Here is a 17,623-nt window from a genome sequence, read left to right on the forward strand (position 1 = left end):
AAAAGTCTTTGAAAGGTGTTTGAAAATCAAGGTCTTCATGACCACTAAAGGACAAAATCTCCAAGTCTGATTGCTTTAACATCTTAGGGCCTTGACATCCTGTGTCAGGACAACCCTGTATTGATATTATTAAACACTAATTAGTGATGGACACTGGGTTATTTCTGCAGCTGACCTAAATGGCTATGCATTTGTAGATTTGAATGTTGCTTTGTTACTAATAAATATCGTATGTTCTGTTGTTTTCCCAATGATGGGTTGCAGCTGGAAAGGCATCCGCTGCGTAAAACGTGCTGGATAAGTTGAATGTTCTGTTGTATGTATTTGTAGTGTTTTTGAGCAATCGTGATTTATAAATTCCAAGAAATTCTTTTTAATTCTTTTTTTTTTTTTTAGATGACGTTCTTTACAAGAAACATACAATGATGTATTAAAATACATACTAATCAGTACTAAAAATATATAATGTTTTATGCTTATTTAAATGTATTTTTTAAAGGGGGGATTATAAATGCAAGGACGTTGCCTCGGGCCCTGTGGACACCTCTTCAACTAATTTATTGTGATGATTTAAAGTATGTTTATCAGTCCTTGTGATCTCATGAAACATCATCAGTTGTTGCTAAAGTATTGTGGCACTTCCAAGTTCACATCTTGCCAAATATAGCTTAAAACCCTGAATGTGGTTTTACCAAGGCTGGATGAAGAGGTGACTTCTGCAAACCTGCAACAGACAGGTGTGCTTCCTTTCAAACTAACCAGTGAAAGTCAACAGCGGAAGTGAAATCTCACAAAATATGAAATATATTGAGACCTTTGAGCTGCAGGCAGTAAGCAGGAGCTCTGTGCTCACCTCTCCAGCCAAGAACTGCTTTACATCAGTCAGACCTTCTCAGATCTGCTTCTGGATCTCATCTCCAACCCAAGCTCATTCTGATTGTGTACCTCTTTATACTTTTCTGGAGAGAGCAAAATATGTCCCAGGAGATATGTTTTTTTGCAGTTTTTGTTTTCGCAAATCCACAAGAGGGCCCTGTGTAAGCTTTTTCAGATCTCAAATTTCTCTTGGGAGTGGCATTCACACCTGCTGTTCCTACGTAAATCCACCAGAGACTGCTGTCGACTGACTGACTGACCAACCGACTGATAACCCCACCCTTCCCCTTCCTTTTTTAAAAGCGGATTGACCTGCCCACCCCCTTTCCTAAAAAAAGCAATCCAGATAAGGAAAAGCCCCCTGATTTTTACCATGTTTTCAGATTTTACAACATTCTCACCCAGTTATTTACATGTTTATTTTAGTTTTTGGCTTTTGTTTTTACCTTACCTGCTTTCTGGAACTGTTCTTCACCGGACTTAACTCCACTCATGTCTCAAGTCCGCCAACGTGCATGTCAAGCTAATGGACAAACTGGTAACAGCGGAAAAGCCGTCCATATGTAGTTAAGCAATCAGCTGGAAGCGAGAAAAAGAATGGAGTCCTACCGTCCTGTACCGTTCGTTTTTAAGACGAAATGCAGCCATACGCACTTCTGGCTACATAATCTCCAGAAATGTATATAGGGCTACGTTTGCAGAATGAGCATATGTTTCTGATCTCTCTAAAGTTGTTAAAAAAAAATTAAATATTGAAACCAAGGAGGGAGGAAAGACACAACAGCCAAATGTCAATACAGAATGAAGACTGACTTGGGATAAACTCCAACCCAAGGAAATTAAAATGTTCATGGATCAGTGAATCAGTCCAAGACTGACCAAACTTTGATGTTCAATAAGGATAAAATGATCTCACAAAGAAAACAGATACAACAAAGTGTACAACAAATCAAACTGAAGTTAGAAAAAGATATGATCAATAACACGTGGTGTTAATAAAACATTATTAAAATAACTAGTTTTAAAGGTCCATTGAAGGGCTTTGAAATGTGCATTTGTAATCGATGTTTGACGTAATCTCAACTGAAAAATGAAAAAAGAGTGGGACAGAGTAGCCCCTCCCCTTTTTAAAATGCAACCTATAGTGTTTTGTTTTTATCAGCACTCTGCCAGAAAGAGTGGTCGAGATCAAGTGTATCAAATAAAAAGCAATTGCGAAGCATCTTGAAGGGGGCAGGGCATGTCAGACACAAGAGAGCATTTGATTGGTCAAGATTTGATGAGAAACTGAAGTATGTGGTGATGTTGAAAAAAGTTGATCCATTTGACGGAAGTGACAAACTACAAGCTTTGCATGTTCTGTTTTATATCTCTTAAATGCTAATTTTGTCATTGTTTTGGAGCACACCATCATGTCCTTAAAACTAACAGACTGAAACAAAGATCTAAATTGTTTTATTTTAATTTCATGGGACCTTTAAAGTTTAAACAAGATAAAATACGTTGATTTGAATCAGCTTAAAAATGTAAGTTAAGTAGTTATTTCTACAGTGCAGTGTCCTCTGTCTCTCTATGATGAATGGACTGCTCTCTTTTATTGTCCCTGTGTTTCATGACCCTTTTCGGATGTGGATTTGGACAATCAATAAGAGCAGGAGCCTGGGTCTTTCTCCTTGCCCTCATCCCCACAAAGGCGTGCTGAGTCCGGCCACTGTCACGATTATCTCACACCCCTCTATCACTAATGAGCAGACACCCGCAGGCCGCTGCGTAATTATAATAATGACTGAACGTGCTGCGCGTGCAAAGAGATCGGCTGAAGGAGAAAGAGGGAATGGAGATGGCGAAAGAGAAAGAGCAAGTGAGTGTGATCAATTGTTAATTTTACAAAGTCACTGAGATGTGTCAGCGGTGTCAATAAGTGAATTAATTTGTCTGTGGAGCTCTGGAGTGTAACACCGTATTGCCGCGTTCCCTCAGGATCGCGGCCGTCTAACCTCTCGTACTTATTCTCCCTTTTACACACACTGGTTCTTATACACATCGGGACACACACACACTCACTCACTTAAACCAAATTCCTAGAACAGTTAAAAAAACGCTGAATTTACATATGCTCAAAAAAAGTCATTTGAGGTTGTGTGTTAAATGGATTTTACTACATTTGAGGGGGTTTTAAGCACTGCACTTTATTACTAGCATGGAACTTACCTTAACTGTTGTAAAGTTATTGTTTAAAAAGTATTTAAAAGTTGTGGTACACGGTGTGTAAATAATTTTTTCCCCAAAAAAATGACAAAAATGTAATATATTAAAAATATATATAAAAAGTAATATATTAATATCATGATTATTTTATTAACATAATTTCAAGCCATATTTACTAACAGCTTGATCACAGCAAACTGTATTTTTGCTGTCAAAACAGAACTGTGGATATTTGCTAAACACACGCAGCTATAATATCACTGAAAAGGTGTGGTCACTTACTTAATATGCATTTGTGGTTGTGGGAGTTTCTGGGTCAGAAGCTAATTTTATGGCAGGGGGAGCATTAAACTGAATCAGAAAACATGATTTACTAATGCTTGTGATTCTCAAATGATGGCTACTTGCATAATTATTTAACGTCTTAACACTTAAAATGAAGAGCACACAGTTACAAGGTAGAAGGTTTTTCCATAGGTATATAGTTGGAATGTCAGAGGAACACATTGTCTGAACGTATTGTTTACCAAATATGTTATTTTTAATTTGCTTTAGTATATAAAAGACAAATTGGAACAACTCGGGTGAGTCACATAATATTGGCATGATCTTAATCCCTTCAGACAGTGTGCAATCTGTTCTTCATGCACCTAAACTGTCAAAAAAAACAACACAAACAGTTGTCAAAATGTACATCTTGTGGATTTATTCTATCTCACATAAATACAGTTGGATATGGCTTACTGTAAGTGAATGGAAGGCAAGCGAGCTAAGTGCATGTGTATCTTTTTACACTTCCTTGTAAAAGGTTTATTTCATTGTCTTATGGTCACTTTAAACGTGTATATTTTGTGAATATGCCTATTGTCTTTTGATCACTTTAAACATGTATATTTTGTGAATATGCCTATATTCTTGGGCTAATTAATAAGGCAAAAATAAAATAAAACTATACTTTTATGCATAATGGTTGTTTTTATTAAATAACAATTATTCTATGAACAGACTAATTAGTTTCTTAGCACCCTCACATTTGTCTAGCACATTGCATTTATTTTTTTAAATTAGTCTAAATGAAAGACTCTAAATGTCTATCTCATGTAAACTAACGCATTAATTTTAACTGTCACATATAGTGGTTCTTAATTTTTTTTATTTTATTTGAATAATGTTTGTATTTGTTGTGTGAATGGACGCTTACAATGGATGCAGGTCCAAATGCAAAATTTATTATCAGAATGGTCAGGCAAGCAATGGTCAACACAGGAACAAACAGATGGAAAATCCAAAGTTGTGGTCAATAAACAGGTTAAAGTCAATACAGGCAGCAAGCAACGTAAACAAACAAAAGAGACGAAGGGTCAAAACACAGCAAGGCAAGGCAAAGGAAATGCATAGTAATGTTCACAGAACAGATAAATAAGACAGCCCAGGGTTTTGTGTGTGTGCTGTGTATATAGTCCATGTAATCAGTTCATAACGATCCTCCGGCTAAGTTTGTAATCAATGGAACCTGAAACAGGTGCTTATGAGCGGTGCATGGCTGGATTTGTAGTTATTTAGTGTGGTGTGTGTTGTTCTCCAACATGTATTCCAGCAATCTGCAAGGATTAGATCGCTGGTGATTGTGACAGTATTAATTAAACTACAAAGTACACAAAAATCCATAAAGAACTGTTAAAAATTAGAAAAAAGATATAGTTAATATATTAACTATTTTTATTATAGGAAAAATTAGGAGAAACACCTGGTGCTTGAAAGAATAAAAAGCTGCAACTCATCAAATACTGATCAAAATGGAATGGAAATACAGATGCTCATAAACAGACCAGCATACTGTTTAACACAAAATTCCATTGAGACCTATTCACTGAGACACTAGCATATTTATCATTTTGCTGCTGGCACTATTTTATGAACACAATAAGCCATCCAAGGCTGTGAATTACAGTTATTTTACCATGTTTAAGGGTGGTTTTAAACACTCACCATCACTTATAGCCTAAGAACATCCCTTTGCTGTAATAAAATTACTGTAACACATATTCTACGAGTCGCTTATTGCCTTAATAAATCAGACATAACACCTTAAACACCTTACACTGTGCAGAGATGCACTCACTTCACTGCATGTGAGCTCTAGTTAATCACGCACAATGATGCTATCCATCATTCTGATGAACCATAAACATTACAGACATAAACATCAGACACTGAAAGAGGTGTGAATGCACACAGATGTGAAATTATAGCTGTGTAACAGAGCCAAACACAGCTGACCTTGATTCTGCTTGTTATTGAATGGCCATTTGAGTTTCCAAACTGCCAGAATACATTCATAAACCAGTGTAATAAATAATACAGAATAATCAGTTCTGGAGAAAACTAATCACACTTCTTAGCACCTCTTACTTAACGTTCCACTGTGAAACTGCAATGAATTGCAAGCTTAAAATGATGTTTAAAAAAATAACTGTGTATATCAATTACATTTGATAAACATTATACTGTAAAAATGTTATCGCATAAAAAAGGGCGAACATTTAAATACATTTAGAAATTACATTTTCAAATGGTTTCAGAATTATAAAATGGAATGTTCTTCTCTTTTTATGATTTTTTTTATTTTCTTCAATAATTTAACAGTACAATTAGTTTACACATTTCTAAATCCTTTTAACACCTACTTTCCCCTCCCCTCCCCTCCCCAACAGCAGCAGTTACAGTAATTAGATGTTGCTATAAGAAATCCATTAAATACAGATAAATAATATAAATTCAATAAATAAAAAAGCACACATACAGAAAATAATAAAAGAAAAAAATCTAAAAATAAATAAATTTCAAAACCGCAATAATAACACATAAATAAATCAATTAAGATAATTACACTTTTATTGTGCATCTCACCAAAGTGACCTTATTCATCCTCCAAAAATGCCAAATAAATTCCCTATCTCTTCGGCTAAACATGCAATTTATCAAGTACTCTATTTGCCATTTTTTCATATGCACAGTGAAATCCGCTGTGTTAATTAAGCTGTTATTTTGCATTTACTCATAAAGAGTTCATTTTACAAGAAATGGTGGAACACCCTCTTATGTTGGTGAAAATAATCAGAGTAGTATTCCGCGTCATTACCTTTGCTCTGTTAAGCTATGCCCCTCAATCTACCCCCTGCAAAGAACTTATTTGGAGTTTGGTTGTAGCCATTATTCAAGGGCAAGTTCTGAACAATTCTATTTATTATAACACGTGTCCAAGAAAATTATGTGCTTGCATATTTTAGTAAACAGAAATATATTAATAAATAATAAAGCTTCTCTATTTTAGAATCTCTATTTTTATTTTTATTTTTGTAAAAATCCCAGCAGTCACCAGACATAAAATCTACGTTAGACTACGCTTAAAACATCATTTTATCAATTTATGTGAGTAAATGTGCTAATATTATGACATATCTTGTAATTTGATGCATTTTGTGCAATACTGTATAGTAAGATCATTAAATATGAGTCACTTTGTGACTATGTCATTTGAGAGATTTCATCATTGTGTGGTAACGTTAAAGAGGAAGCTTAAATGATGCCAATGATCTTACTTAAACTGTTTTTGTGTGAGTTTCTTAATCTCATTTTTATATTCATTTAGTTTTGAACAGTGGACCCTCTGAAGAAGACGATACATTTAGCCTCATTAAGGGGCAAATCATTAAGGGGCAAATCTGCGATGTTCCAGTTAGGTCAGAACTTTGCTGTTTCAACATGTATTAAGATGGTGAAGCGAAAAAGTTAATTTATTTTCTTTTCGGCTTAGTCCCTTTATTAATCTGGGGTCGCCACAGCGACAATTTATCAAGCATATGTTTTACGCAGCAGATGCCCTTTCAGCTGCAACCCATCACTGGGAAACATTCAAACACACTCATTCACACACATTTCACTACGGACAATTTAGCTTACCCAATTCACCTATATGTCTGTAGACTGTGGGGGAAACCAGAGCAACCTGAGGAAACCAACGCAAACACAAGGAGAACAGGCAAACTCCACACAAAAATGCCAACTGTCCCAGCCAAGGCTTGAAACAGCAGCCTTCTTGCTGTGAGGCGATTGTGCTATCCACTGCGCCACCGTGCTGCCTCGGGGAAAAAGTTATGATATTAACATATGTAGTGTTAAATTAAATGTCTCTTTATGGCTATCAGTTAAATACTTCCAGTTACATTTCAAATAACTTACTAATTAACATTATTCTGTTAAGAATTTATTTTAAACAGCACATTAGTGTTGTCATGATACTGTATTTCTGTCGGCCACCTTCCCCAATTCTGTAAGCCATTCTTGAAAAGATGGTAGACCTGCTGAACACCCTCTCCTCGTAACGATTTGTCTTTCAATCATATTAATTATTTGACTCCAATCAGACATCTTCACACCAAACCTCAACATGAACGGGTCTGCCAGTACATATATTTTAGAACAATACAAAAAGCAGCATCCAGAAACATCCTGAATGTAATTGTGCACTTTAACCCAGGACTCCAGTATTTTAATAGAGGACTACAGGGCATGCATCAAGTCTCCTCCTTTGCTCTCTCATCTCCAGCAGTCAGCAGAGTCCTTCAACCCAAGCCTAATAAGCCTACTTGGAGTCCAATGAAAATAATTCGAAATTTTAAACTGTATTAAGCGTACTCCTAAATTTCTTGACATTACTTTACAGTTTTGCCAAATTTTCAATAAATGGAATGTTATTTTAACATTCATATAACCAAGAAACAAAGGTTCTCTTAATGTTTTCAAAATTATAAAACTGGATGTTCCTCTCACATTTGAATAACTAAAAAAAGAAAGTGGGTCTCTAAATGTTAATAGAATTTCACAGGTAACATTCTGATAACGTTTTCCAATACATCACATTTAATGTTCACATGACTAACATGTTCATTAATGTGTTTTAAAAAATATAAATAACTTTTATGCACTTTTTTGGAAATTCTAAAATGTTAATTTTTTTAGGGGAAACCAAAGCACCCCGCAAACAAGGGGAGAACATGCAAACTCCACACAGAAATGCCAACTGACCTAGCTAAGGCTCGAACCAGCAACCTTCTTGCTGTGAGGCGACAGCGCTTCCCACTGCGTCACCTAACCAGCCCAGACTAACCTTTATGTAAAAACTAATTTGTTAAATACACTGTAAAATGTAATTAGCTGTAAAATAAGTAAACCCAATGTTTTTAAAGCCATTCGTTGACTAATTCAGTTGCTTTAAAGTAATAAAATTAGTAAATTAACTATGTGCATAATTATAAAAAATTAAGCTACTTTAAATTGGCTTTAAAGTAAAGCAACTGTTTGCTTTTTACACTTAAAATGTAATTTTGACATTTGTTTAAACTACTTATAAATAAGCTGAAACAACACAATTATTGCTTTTTGCTAGGACAACTTAATTGTTTTATGATCAATCCACATACATTTGTAAAAACTAATAAGCCAACTTAATTCCTTCATGTTGTCCCAACAAATTAAATTGTGCAGAGCCTAGCACATACAGTGTACAGTGTGCTTTTGTTTAAAGTGTCTCCCCAGATATCTGATGTATTTAAACACCTTTAAATGTAAACATGTTTGAGCTATTTCAACATTTTCACCGTCTATATCTGTTTGTCAGCAGCTGTACGTCCAAGTCTAGACACGATTTACAGACTCTTGAGCTTTGGAATCTCACAATAGGTTTGAAAGCTCATGTAGAGACGCACAGAAGACAAAACAGGTTTATCGATAGAGATTACCGTGAGTTCACCGAGAATCTCTACATTTGAAAAGCAACATTTCAGTTCCATTTGCTTGGGCCACAAAAGCACTTAAAGCCGCCCACAAAACTGATGCACATTTAATAGGCTTATTCTTTTCGTTCAGAGCTGTAACCTGAACACTGGATGCATTGCTTCACCTTATGACAAAGCAACCCAATCCACTAATAGCAATAACCTATGTTTTTTGGATCTATAATATTTTGTGTGTATTTTCTATGCGTCTTTTTTTACATACAATAGCTCAGGCCTCTCGTGTGGTAACACCTCAACGTATTTTAATTTAAATCTGACAGCTCTCACTGACACTACTCGGATCAGTCTGAAGCGCGTGCCTATTCAACGTATCCCATGCTAAAGCCGAAGAGCTTTTTGCTTTAGCCTGTTATTTAAAGCAAATCCCATTGAAATGGGTGTCATCCATTCGGAGAGGAATAAACCAATCTAAACCGCCACTCACAGCAGAAAGCAGAAGAGCTCCGGCGCTATTTAATACCATCAGGAGAGACAGTAAGAAAAAAATTGTAGAGCTGTGTCAAAGGAAAAAGAAATAGGACAGAAGAGATAATGGATAGCAATATGAGCCAGTGTGCCTTACAAAAAAAAAAAAACACAGTACTGTTGCGCAGTGAAGATTTCAGATGATACTTTGATACAGACCATGTTATTGAATCATTACCATATTAATATCACAATAGGTAAAGGTACAAGACCTGTAAAGAATTGACATGTACAAAAATTTGCTCTCCTTTTTTGGTAATAAATTAATTTGTGTGTTATTTAGACCTTAGACTAATGCCACATTTAATAACAAAATAAAAAAATAGACTTTGAGACTGACTTAGTGCATTCAGTGGATTGAATACTGTTATTTAACCTACCCATTGTTTAGCTGAAAATGAAAAAAACTTTAAGTGGGCATAAACCTTTTAAACTAGATTAATCTCACTGTAATCTTGGAATTAATCTAGATTAAAACGGCTCATTTGAATTCTGCCAAAGGCATTTAGGATATATGTGCTACCCAAATAATGACGAAAAGTAAGTCTTTGAGAACGGGTTTCTCAAGCCAGGTGGTGCAAATAACTAGGCTACAGATGTAAATGTAAGCGTAGTCAGTAGTGTCTTCAAATTAAGTGAAAGATCCAGAAGGGCATCCTGCTGATTTGATTCAGAAGGGCACTTTTTTGTCAGATGGCTCACCGATCAGGTATACATCCGTGCTAAAATATAAAGGTGAAAGTCATTATTCACTATTAAAAGCTTATGTCAATTATAAATAAAAAAGGCATTTCATTATATATGTACTCGGCCTGCTGATATATAATGTGTATGGATTTGGTGATGATGACTGGATGACTGGCTCAACTAATAAGCAAATGAACAGACACAAAAAATATAAGATTGATCATTATGAGATCATTATGTAAAGGAAAAGGACAGTCATTCATTCATACTGTATAATTGACCTCTATAAAGAACCTATAATGAGATGGAGAGTTTAGATAATTATCAGTCCATTTATACATCTACTATTATGCTTGGATGAATGTTTCTGTATATACTCAGGTGAATTAAATAAGGTTTACTTTATCTCCGGATATTACTGCACACAATCATTGAAATATGATCTTTTTTCTAAAACTACAACTGAAACATTAGATGCAAGTGTGTGAGAGGATGCACTTAAATAATACACAATAAATGATTTCATCATTTCTGTTTTCACAAATACATAGTTAGTTAAGCCTTAAGTGAACATAAGCAGCTCAGGAAAATAGATTGGTAGCATTACTACAGTGTGTTATTATACCTTCATAAAATAAGCATGTTGTTGTCTGTGTCATGAATGTAAATCAAAGAAAAAAATTAAAGAGTGATTCAATCATTGATTTCATTTGATTATTTAATTTCTTAACATCTCGGGACTTGCTGTCTGTGGAGGATAAGGGAGCTCTCTGATTTCATCTGAAATATCTTAATTTGTGTTCTGAAGATGAATGAAGGTCTTAGAAAAATTAACAACAAGAGTATAATTAATCACAGTTTAGTTTATTTTTGGGTAAACTAAGCCTTTAAAGTCAAATGTTTAATTGAACTTCTTTTTTTTTTTTTTGTATTTGTTGCACTTTATCTTTGTCTTTTATTTTTTATTTTAAAAAAAGATAATGAATCCCAAAGAACTAAAAAATATGTTAAGTAACATTTTCAACATAAGCTTATTCTGAAAACGTAACCCTAAATACATTTCTTGAGAGAGGAGTTGACCATGACAATGGATTTCAAGTCTGGTAGATTTTCTTTTTCTGGATTGCTTTTTAAAACTGTCGGTTTGGTTTAGGGAAGTGCACTGTAAAAAACAAAATCACCATTTGTTCAGCACACTGTACTTTTTTTGGCATATATACTAAAAGTTGTGAATAAGAATTAATTACATAAAAATAAGTTATGTCAATAATATTTGCTAAAATGTTATGTCTACAAGTTTAACTGAGTTTTCTGGACGAACATTTTTGTGTTGAACAGGAATCTTAATATATAAATAATTTGCGCATGAGTGACAATCGAAAACTAAGCTTGTTCATCAGTTGTTTGAAAGAGGGGTGACACAGTGGCACAGTTGTTAGCACAGTTGCCTCACAGCAAGAAGGTCGCTGGTTTGAGACCCGGCTGGGTCAGTTGGCATCCCTGTGTTCACGTGGGTTTCCTCCGGGTGCTCCGGTTTCTGCGACAGTTCAAAGACATGAGGTACAGATGTGTGAATGGGTGTTTGCCAGTACTGGGTTGCAGCTGGAAGGGCATCCGCTGTGTAAAACATTTGCTGAATAAGTTGGCGCTTCATTCCACTGTGGTGACCCCTGATGAATAAAGGGACTAAGCCAAAGGAAAATTAATGATTAAATGAATGAATGGATGAAGTAGTAAGTTTGTGTTCATTTTTAAGTAAATAATTAAAAACAGGGCGAAGCAGTGGCGCAGTAGGTAGTGCTGTCGCCTCACAGCAAGAAGGTCGCTGGGTCACTGGTTCGAGCCTCAGCTCAGTTGCCGTTTCTGTGTGGAGTTTGCATGTTCTCCCTCTGGGTTTTCTCCAGGTGCTTCGGTTTCCCCCACAGTCCAAAGACATGCGGTACAGGTGAATTGGGTTGGCTTAATTGTCCAAAGTGCATGAGTGTGTGTGGATGTTTCCCAGAGATGGGTTGTGGCTGGAAGGGCATCCGCTGTGTAAAAACTTGCTGGATAAGTTGGCGGTTCATTCCGCTGTGGCTACCCCGGATTAATAAAGGGACTAAGCTGACAAGAAAATGAATGAATGAATGAATGAATGAATGAATGAATGAATGAATGAATGATTAAAAACAGGATGATATGCTAACTAGAACTAATTACTTATTTTGCAAATTTGAAAAAATACATCCACTAAACAGAAAAAAATGTATTGACTCAACAGCAGTAACTGTTTTCAGTTGCAGTTTCAATAGCAGTTGTTTTCAACTGCTTCAGTTGATGTGACAAGAATATCTTTATTAGTAAAATACAATAATCAACATTGCATGAATAACCAAAATTATGTTAGCTGAAAAAAAAATTGATACTGAGAAAAACTAAAAAGCAGTTGTTGAGACAACTCAAAGTTCTTACTGCATCAAGTTGCCTTTTTTTAATCTTTTCTCATGAATTTATTTTTACAATGTGGGTGGCCGGGTCAAACTGTGCTTTAGAAAACACTATCGGTTGGGTTTAGGGAAGCAGGAGGGTGGGTCAGTCGATTGGTCGTCATTTAGTCAGTCAGACAACAGTAGCCTCCATTGGATTTAAGTGAGAAAAGCAGATGCGAATGGCACTCGCAACAGAAACATGAGACCTTAAAAAGCATACACAGCGGCTTCTGGTGGAATCGCGAAAACAAAAACTGCAAAAAACATACCTCCTGGGAAGTATTTGGCACTCTGCAGAAATGTAAATAGCGGTACATTTTCAGAATGAGACTGAGATTAACATTTTTGTAACAGTGAGTATTTTTTATAAAACAACTGAAGGATAAGATGCATTGTGAAAGATGTGTTTTAATCAAATTGTTACCTTCTGCATTGTAACATGGTGGCTCAGTGGTTAGCACCTCACAGCAAGAAGGTCGCTGATTTGAGTCCCAGAATGTTGCCAGAAAGCATTTCTATGTGGAGTTTGCATGTTCTCCCAGTGCTCGCATGGGTTTCCTGGATGCTCAAGTTACCCCCAAAGTCCAAAGACATGCGGTATAGGAGAATTGAGCAAACAAAATTGGCCGTAGTGTATGAGAGTTTGTGTGCGAATGTAAGAGTGTATGGGTGTTTTCCAGTACTGGGTAGTGGCTTGAAGGACATCGGCTGTGTAAAACATATGCTGGAATAGTTTATTTCATTCCGTATCGGTTCATTCCACTGTGGTGACCCCTGATACATGAGAGTGGGTTTATGGCGTAATATATAGTACTGCCATTATTGAGCTTATTTGAAAATAATGTTTAAAAAAAACGTGCACCAATACTATTTTCTAGCTCTGATGCATTTCAACTCCATTTCCCTCAAACTTTTCTGTTGACTAATATGCCCTCTCAGGCCTCCCTTGTTTTTAAGGTTTCAGTGCCAAGTGGCGTGAAGTGACTGAGAGAGAGGGGAATTTACGAAGCACTCTCCCGAGGCCTGACTCCCTCCAGCATCTCTGTTTTTCACTGTCAGCACTGGCGGAGCCCGCTATCGAGACCTGCGTCCAGCCGAGCATTGAGTTTTGTGAAGGAAAGAAGAATGAGCAAACTGGGGGAGAAAATGGCCATCAGGGACGATCTCATTTACAGATGAGAGACTTTCCTTCTGTTCCTCGTCAATCTCTCACTCTTTCTCTCCCTCCATCATTAATTTCTCTCTCACCCCTTTCCATTTATGTTGCGCCCTCCTTCTCTTTAATAACCCTTCCACCATCTCTGTTTTTTGTGATGCTCTCTCACTCTGGCTCTCTCTCTCTCTGGTCCTTGTCCGTTCTAAGAGCATCCATCCATCACGGCAGCACAGAGTGGATTGGCTAATGCCAGCTCAGAGCTCAGAGAGCAGATCTGACCAGCTGAGCTGCTCACAATCCTTGCCTTATCTATCAGAGATCCCCCCGAGCATCCCTCGCTCCCCCTCACCATCCCGCCTCATCCCTCCCTCCTTCCCAACATGAGCATGACTCGTCTCATCTCATCCTCCCATGTACTTGCTGAGTAAATGAGTAAAGAGAATGATTTTGCTAAGATGGATGGATGGATGGATGGATGGATGGATGGATGGATAAATAGATAGATATAGATAGATAGACAGACAGACAGACAGACAGACAGACAGACAGACAGACAGACAGACAGACAGATAGATAGATAGATAGATAGATAGATAGATAGATAGATAGATAGATAGATAGATAGATAGATAGATAGATAGATAGATAGATAGATAGATAGATAGATAGATAGATAGATATGTAATACTCTATAGCATTTCTGAAAAGTATCTTAGATGTCAATATGAAATGCATTTTTTATTTTATTGAAAATAAATATGATATTTATGATATTATAATAAAATAATAATATATAATTTAAATTAAAGATGTGGACCATCATAAGGGACACAATGTTAGTCTAGTTTCCATGAACGTGACAAGAAAACCATAAAACAGAAGAAAAGATTTTTAAAGAGTAACCTACCATCAAAAATTAACGTGTTTGTATAAATTTTTGCCTACATGATTGGATAATGTGCAGTATGATGGTTAAGTTCATCTGTAAACCAGGCCTAAATATCTAGGTGAACCGCAGGTGAAGATAAAACCTATTATTACAAAAAAAATAACAATAAAATATGGATGAATGAATGAATGAATGAATGAATGAATGAATGAATGAATGAATGAATGAACGAACGAATAAATGAATGAATGGGACCATATTAAAGCAAACTACACTTACACTTTATCTATTGGAAGAAGAAAAAAGACGAAAAGAAAAGAAAAGAAAAGAAAAGAAAAGAAAAGAAAAGAAAAGAAAAGAAAATGAGCAATGTCGGTTACAATTTAATACTGAAACACAGAACTGACATCAATGGACGGGAAACCAATGGACTGCAGGCAGCCGCCCAGAAGTGCTATTCCACAGCGCGCGCGCGCACACTCTCTCTATCTCTCTCACTCTGTTCAACATCTCTCTCCCTCCCCAGTCTATCCTGCATCTCCATCAAAGAAAACACTGTGATTCAAGGCCCGAAAGAAAGGGACGACTGTGTGCGCGCGCGCGTGTGACAGAGTTGGAGACATACGTGTGTAGCTCTTCTTTATGCAGGTTCCATTGCGCAATCTTCGATGGGCTCAGCTGTGTTGCTTGCCTCTTAATGTGAGTGTCGATGACAATTAAGTCGCTTTACATTCTCGCCAACCTCGCTTGAACTAATGACACGAGTGTCTCTGCAGCGCGCCGCGGAGGACGCGAAACAAAGGGGAAATAATTACTCCCTATCAATACTTATTGGGCAGAACAAACGGCAGGGAATGGGGAAAGGGGTGGAGATGAAGATGAAGAGCTGTTACTACATGATGTGAGGATGCTGGTGCTGTCAGTACGCCGCGCTTGAGCCGCACTGCTCTGTTCCTCTCGCGTTCAAGCGCTTGATCAGCGAATCGCGTGTCAATCTTGTTTTGAAATGTTTTAAGCAGCTCACAAAATAAGACTGGCCGCTTATTTAGTCTCGCACGTGAAAAGGTGCGAAAATGATGCTTTAAGGTGGGGCAATTGGTTAAGATTATTTGTTTATTCTAATTATTAATTATTCCAAAGGTAGCTCATTTTGGGGACGCAATCTGTCAAAGTCCGTCTCGCGCAGAGCAACTTGGTCTGCGAGGTTAGCTATAAACGCCATCTATAAGGTTATTTAAAGTTTATTGGTGCTATGCAAATCTTTACTAAAGACTTCGTGATTGTTTAGAGAGGGATAAAACACATAACTCAGAAAAAAAGGAAAGCGCGTGATCATATCCTGTTGTTATGGTTACATTCTTTGATGAACGCGACTTCTTGATGCCAAAATGCGCACTTGTAAATTATGTTTTATTAGTTCAAGAGTACTTCATGACCCAGTGCTTACTGACACCTATGTTCATCTAGAAATAATAACGAAGTAGTGTAACAGTGCGTCATTACGCGAAGCAAAGCTCCAAAGATGCTGAAAAAAGCCTATTAAAAAAGCCTAAACTTAGCCTGTTATGTAGCTACAATAGGTCAAGGGGTTTGTCTCTTCAAATAAATACTGCCCAAATAAAATGCTCACGTTGTCAGTTGTCAGTGCGGTGAATGTTATCAATATTTTGAACAATAAATGATAGCGCGCGCTTTGCGAAGCACTACCTAGAAAAAGTCCCGGTCGCTCTCACTCAGCCAAGTTAGTGTGAACAGCATTACATATGTCGAATTCATAAATCATCTGATTAGAGTTCTAAGCACATTCTCTGGCACCATGTAACATGCAATATGTGAACCTGTCACTGGAAGACGAAGAGGAGGAGGAGGAGGAGGGAGGAAGAAAGTGTGGGAGGTGCTCACTTAGCACGCTGTCACTCAAATCATTTAGTATTTATTTGATTATTTATCTAAGAAAAAAAATCATGTTGTTTATAAAAACCTATATGAACTGCAATTAAGCGATTTAAGTGGGGTTAAATAAAGTTATGCTATGTCTATCGTGTAAATATCAGATTGTCACGTGGGTGCCATGCGTAAAATGCGAGGTATCTTTGTAAAAGCAATTTTTTCTCTACACAGTAAGTGCAGATAACAAAAAAAGCCTCCGAGTTCATTAATAAAGGTCCATCTAATTGTAAAAATAAAGAAAACAAAAGAAAAATATTGATTGATTGGATAAAGTTAAAAGCACAGATAGTTAATTTGCGAATGTTTTTGCGCGCTATACAGATAACGGTGCTTCTGGAGAACGCGTACTCTGTACGTGCGACTAATGCTCTACTTACCGCTTCTGGAAACCCAGCCAATATCAATGTGCAATCAATGTCACTGTTTAAGCTTAAGAGCGAAGCAAAAGACAAAATGAGAAGCAGTTTACCTCCGTTTATGAAAGCGAAAGCATTCTCCTTCGCTTCGGGATGTAGCAGGAGTCCTGAAGACAGATGTTTGTTTTAAACGAGCTTACTTTCTACTCTCTCCAGCCCAGCTCGAGCTGAATAGCCGCCTGTCCATCACACGCAGAGAGAAACGCAGAGTTCATAAACCGAATTCGCCCAATATTTTGTGAATCTCGTCACAAAAAAAGAAAAGAAAAAGCGCAAGCGCCGAATCGCAGAAACAGAAGTGTGTAAATCCATATGGAGGTTAGTAGACTAATGACCTTATAATGTTCCAGACATGCTTGTTGGGTTATTAACAGCTGTCTTCCTGCGGAACCGCTGGGACTGTGAGTGATGGGGAAGTCTGCGATGATAACTGCGCCTCGCACACTCCTCCCGAGCTGCGATCGATTTGACAAGAGAATTGTGAACTTGCCTTGCTTATTCCGCGCACGTGCGTCGGCTGCACCCCCGCCCCGCGCGCGCGCGATCTTTCAAGTATCCACGCTAACTGATGTCATAGCTCACAAGTGTTGAAGTGAGCGGCTGTACTGTGCGAAAAGTGAGTAGAAAAAAGGCTTTTCATTTTTTTACGC

At 37.0% G+C, this 17,623-nt stretch overlaps 2 protein-coding genes across 6 annotated transcripts in view; both read right to left on the minus strand.

Moving 5' to 3' along the window:
- The window catches only part of qrich1 (glutamine-rich 1), an 821,757-nt gene that overhangs the window by 486,097 nt on the left and 318,037 nt on the right, over positions 1-17,623 (minus strand). The window lies entirely within an intron of this gene.
- Positions 1-17,623, minus strand: part of tafa4b (TAFA chemokine like family member 4b) — a 122,953-nt gene that overhangs the window by 99,255 nt on the left and 6,075 nt on the right. Inside the window, exon 1 of one of the 5 annotated variants that reach the window (XR_015502089.1) lies at positions 17,027-17,414. The exons of 3 other annotated variants lie outside the window; for them this stretch is intronic. The gene's annotated coding sequence lies outside the window, so the exon portion shown is untranslated. 5 annotated transcript variants of the gene reach the window in all.

Source organism: Danio rerio, chromosome 11 (genome assembly GCF_052040795.2).
Source record: "Danio rerio strain M-AB ecotype USA chromosome 11, GRCz13ab, whole genome shotgun sequence".
In the NCBI taxonomy this organism is placed as follows: Eukaryota; Metazoa; Chordata; class Actinopteri; order Cypriniformes; family Danionidae; genus Danio; species Danio rerio.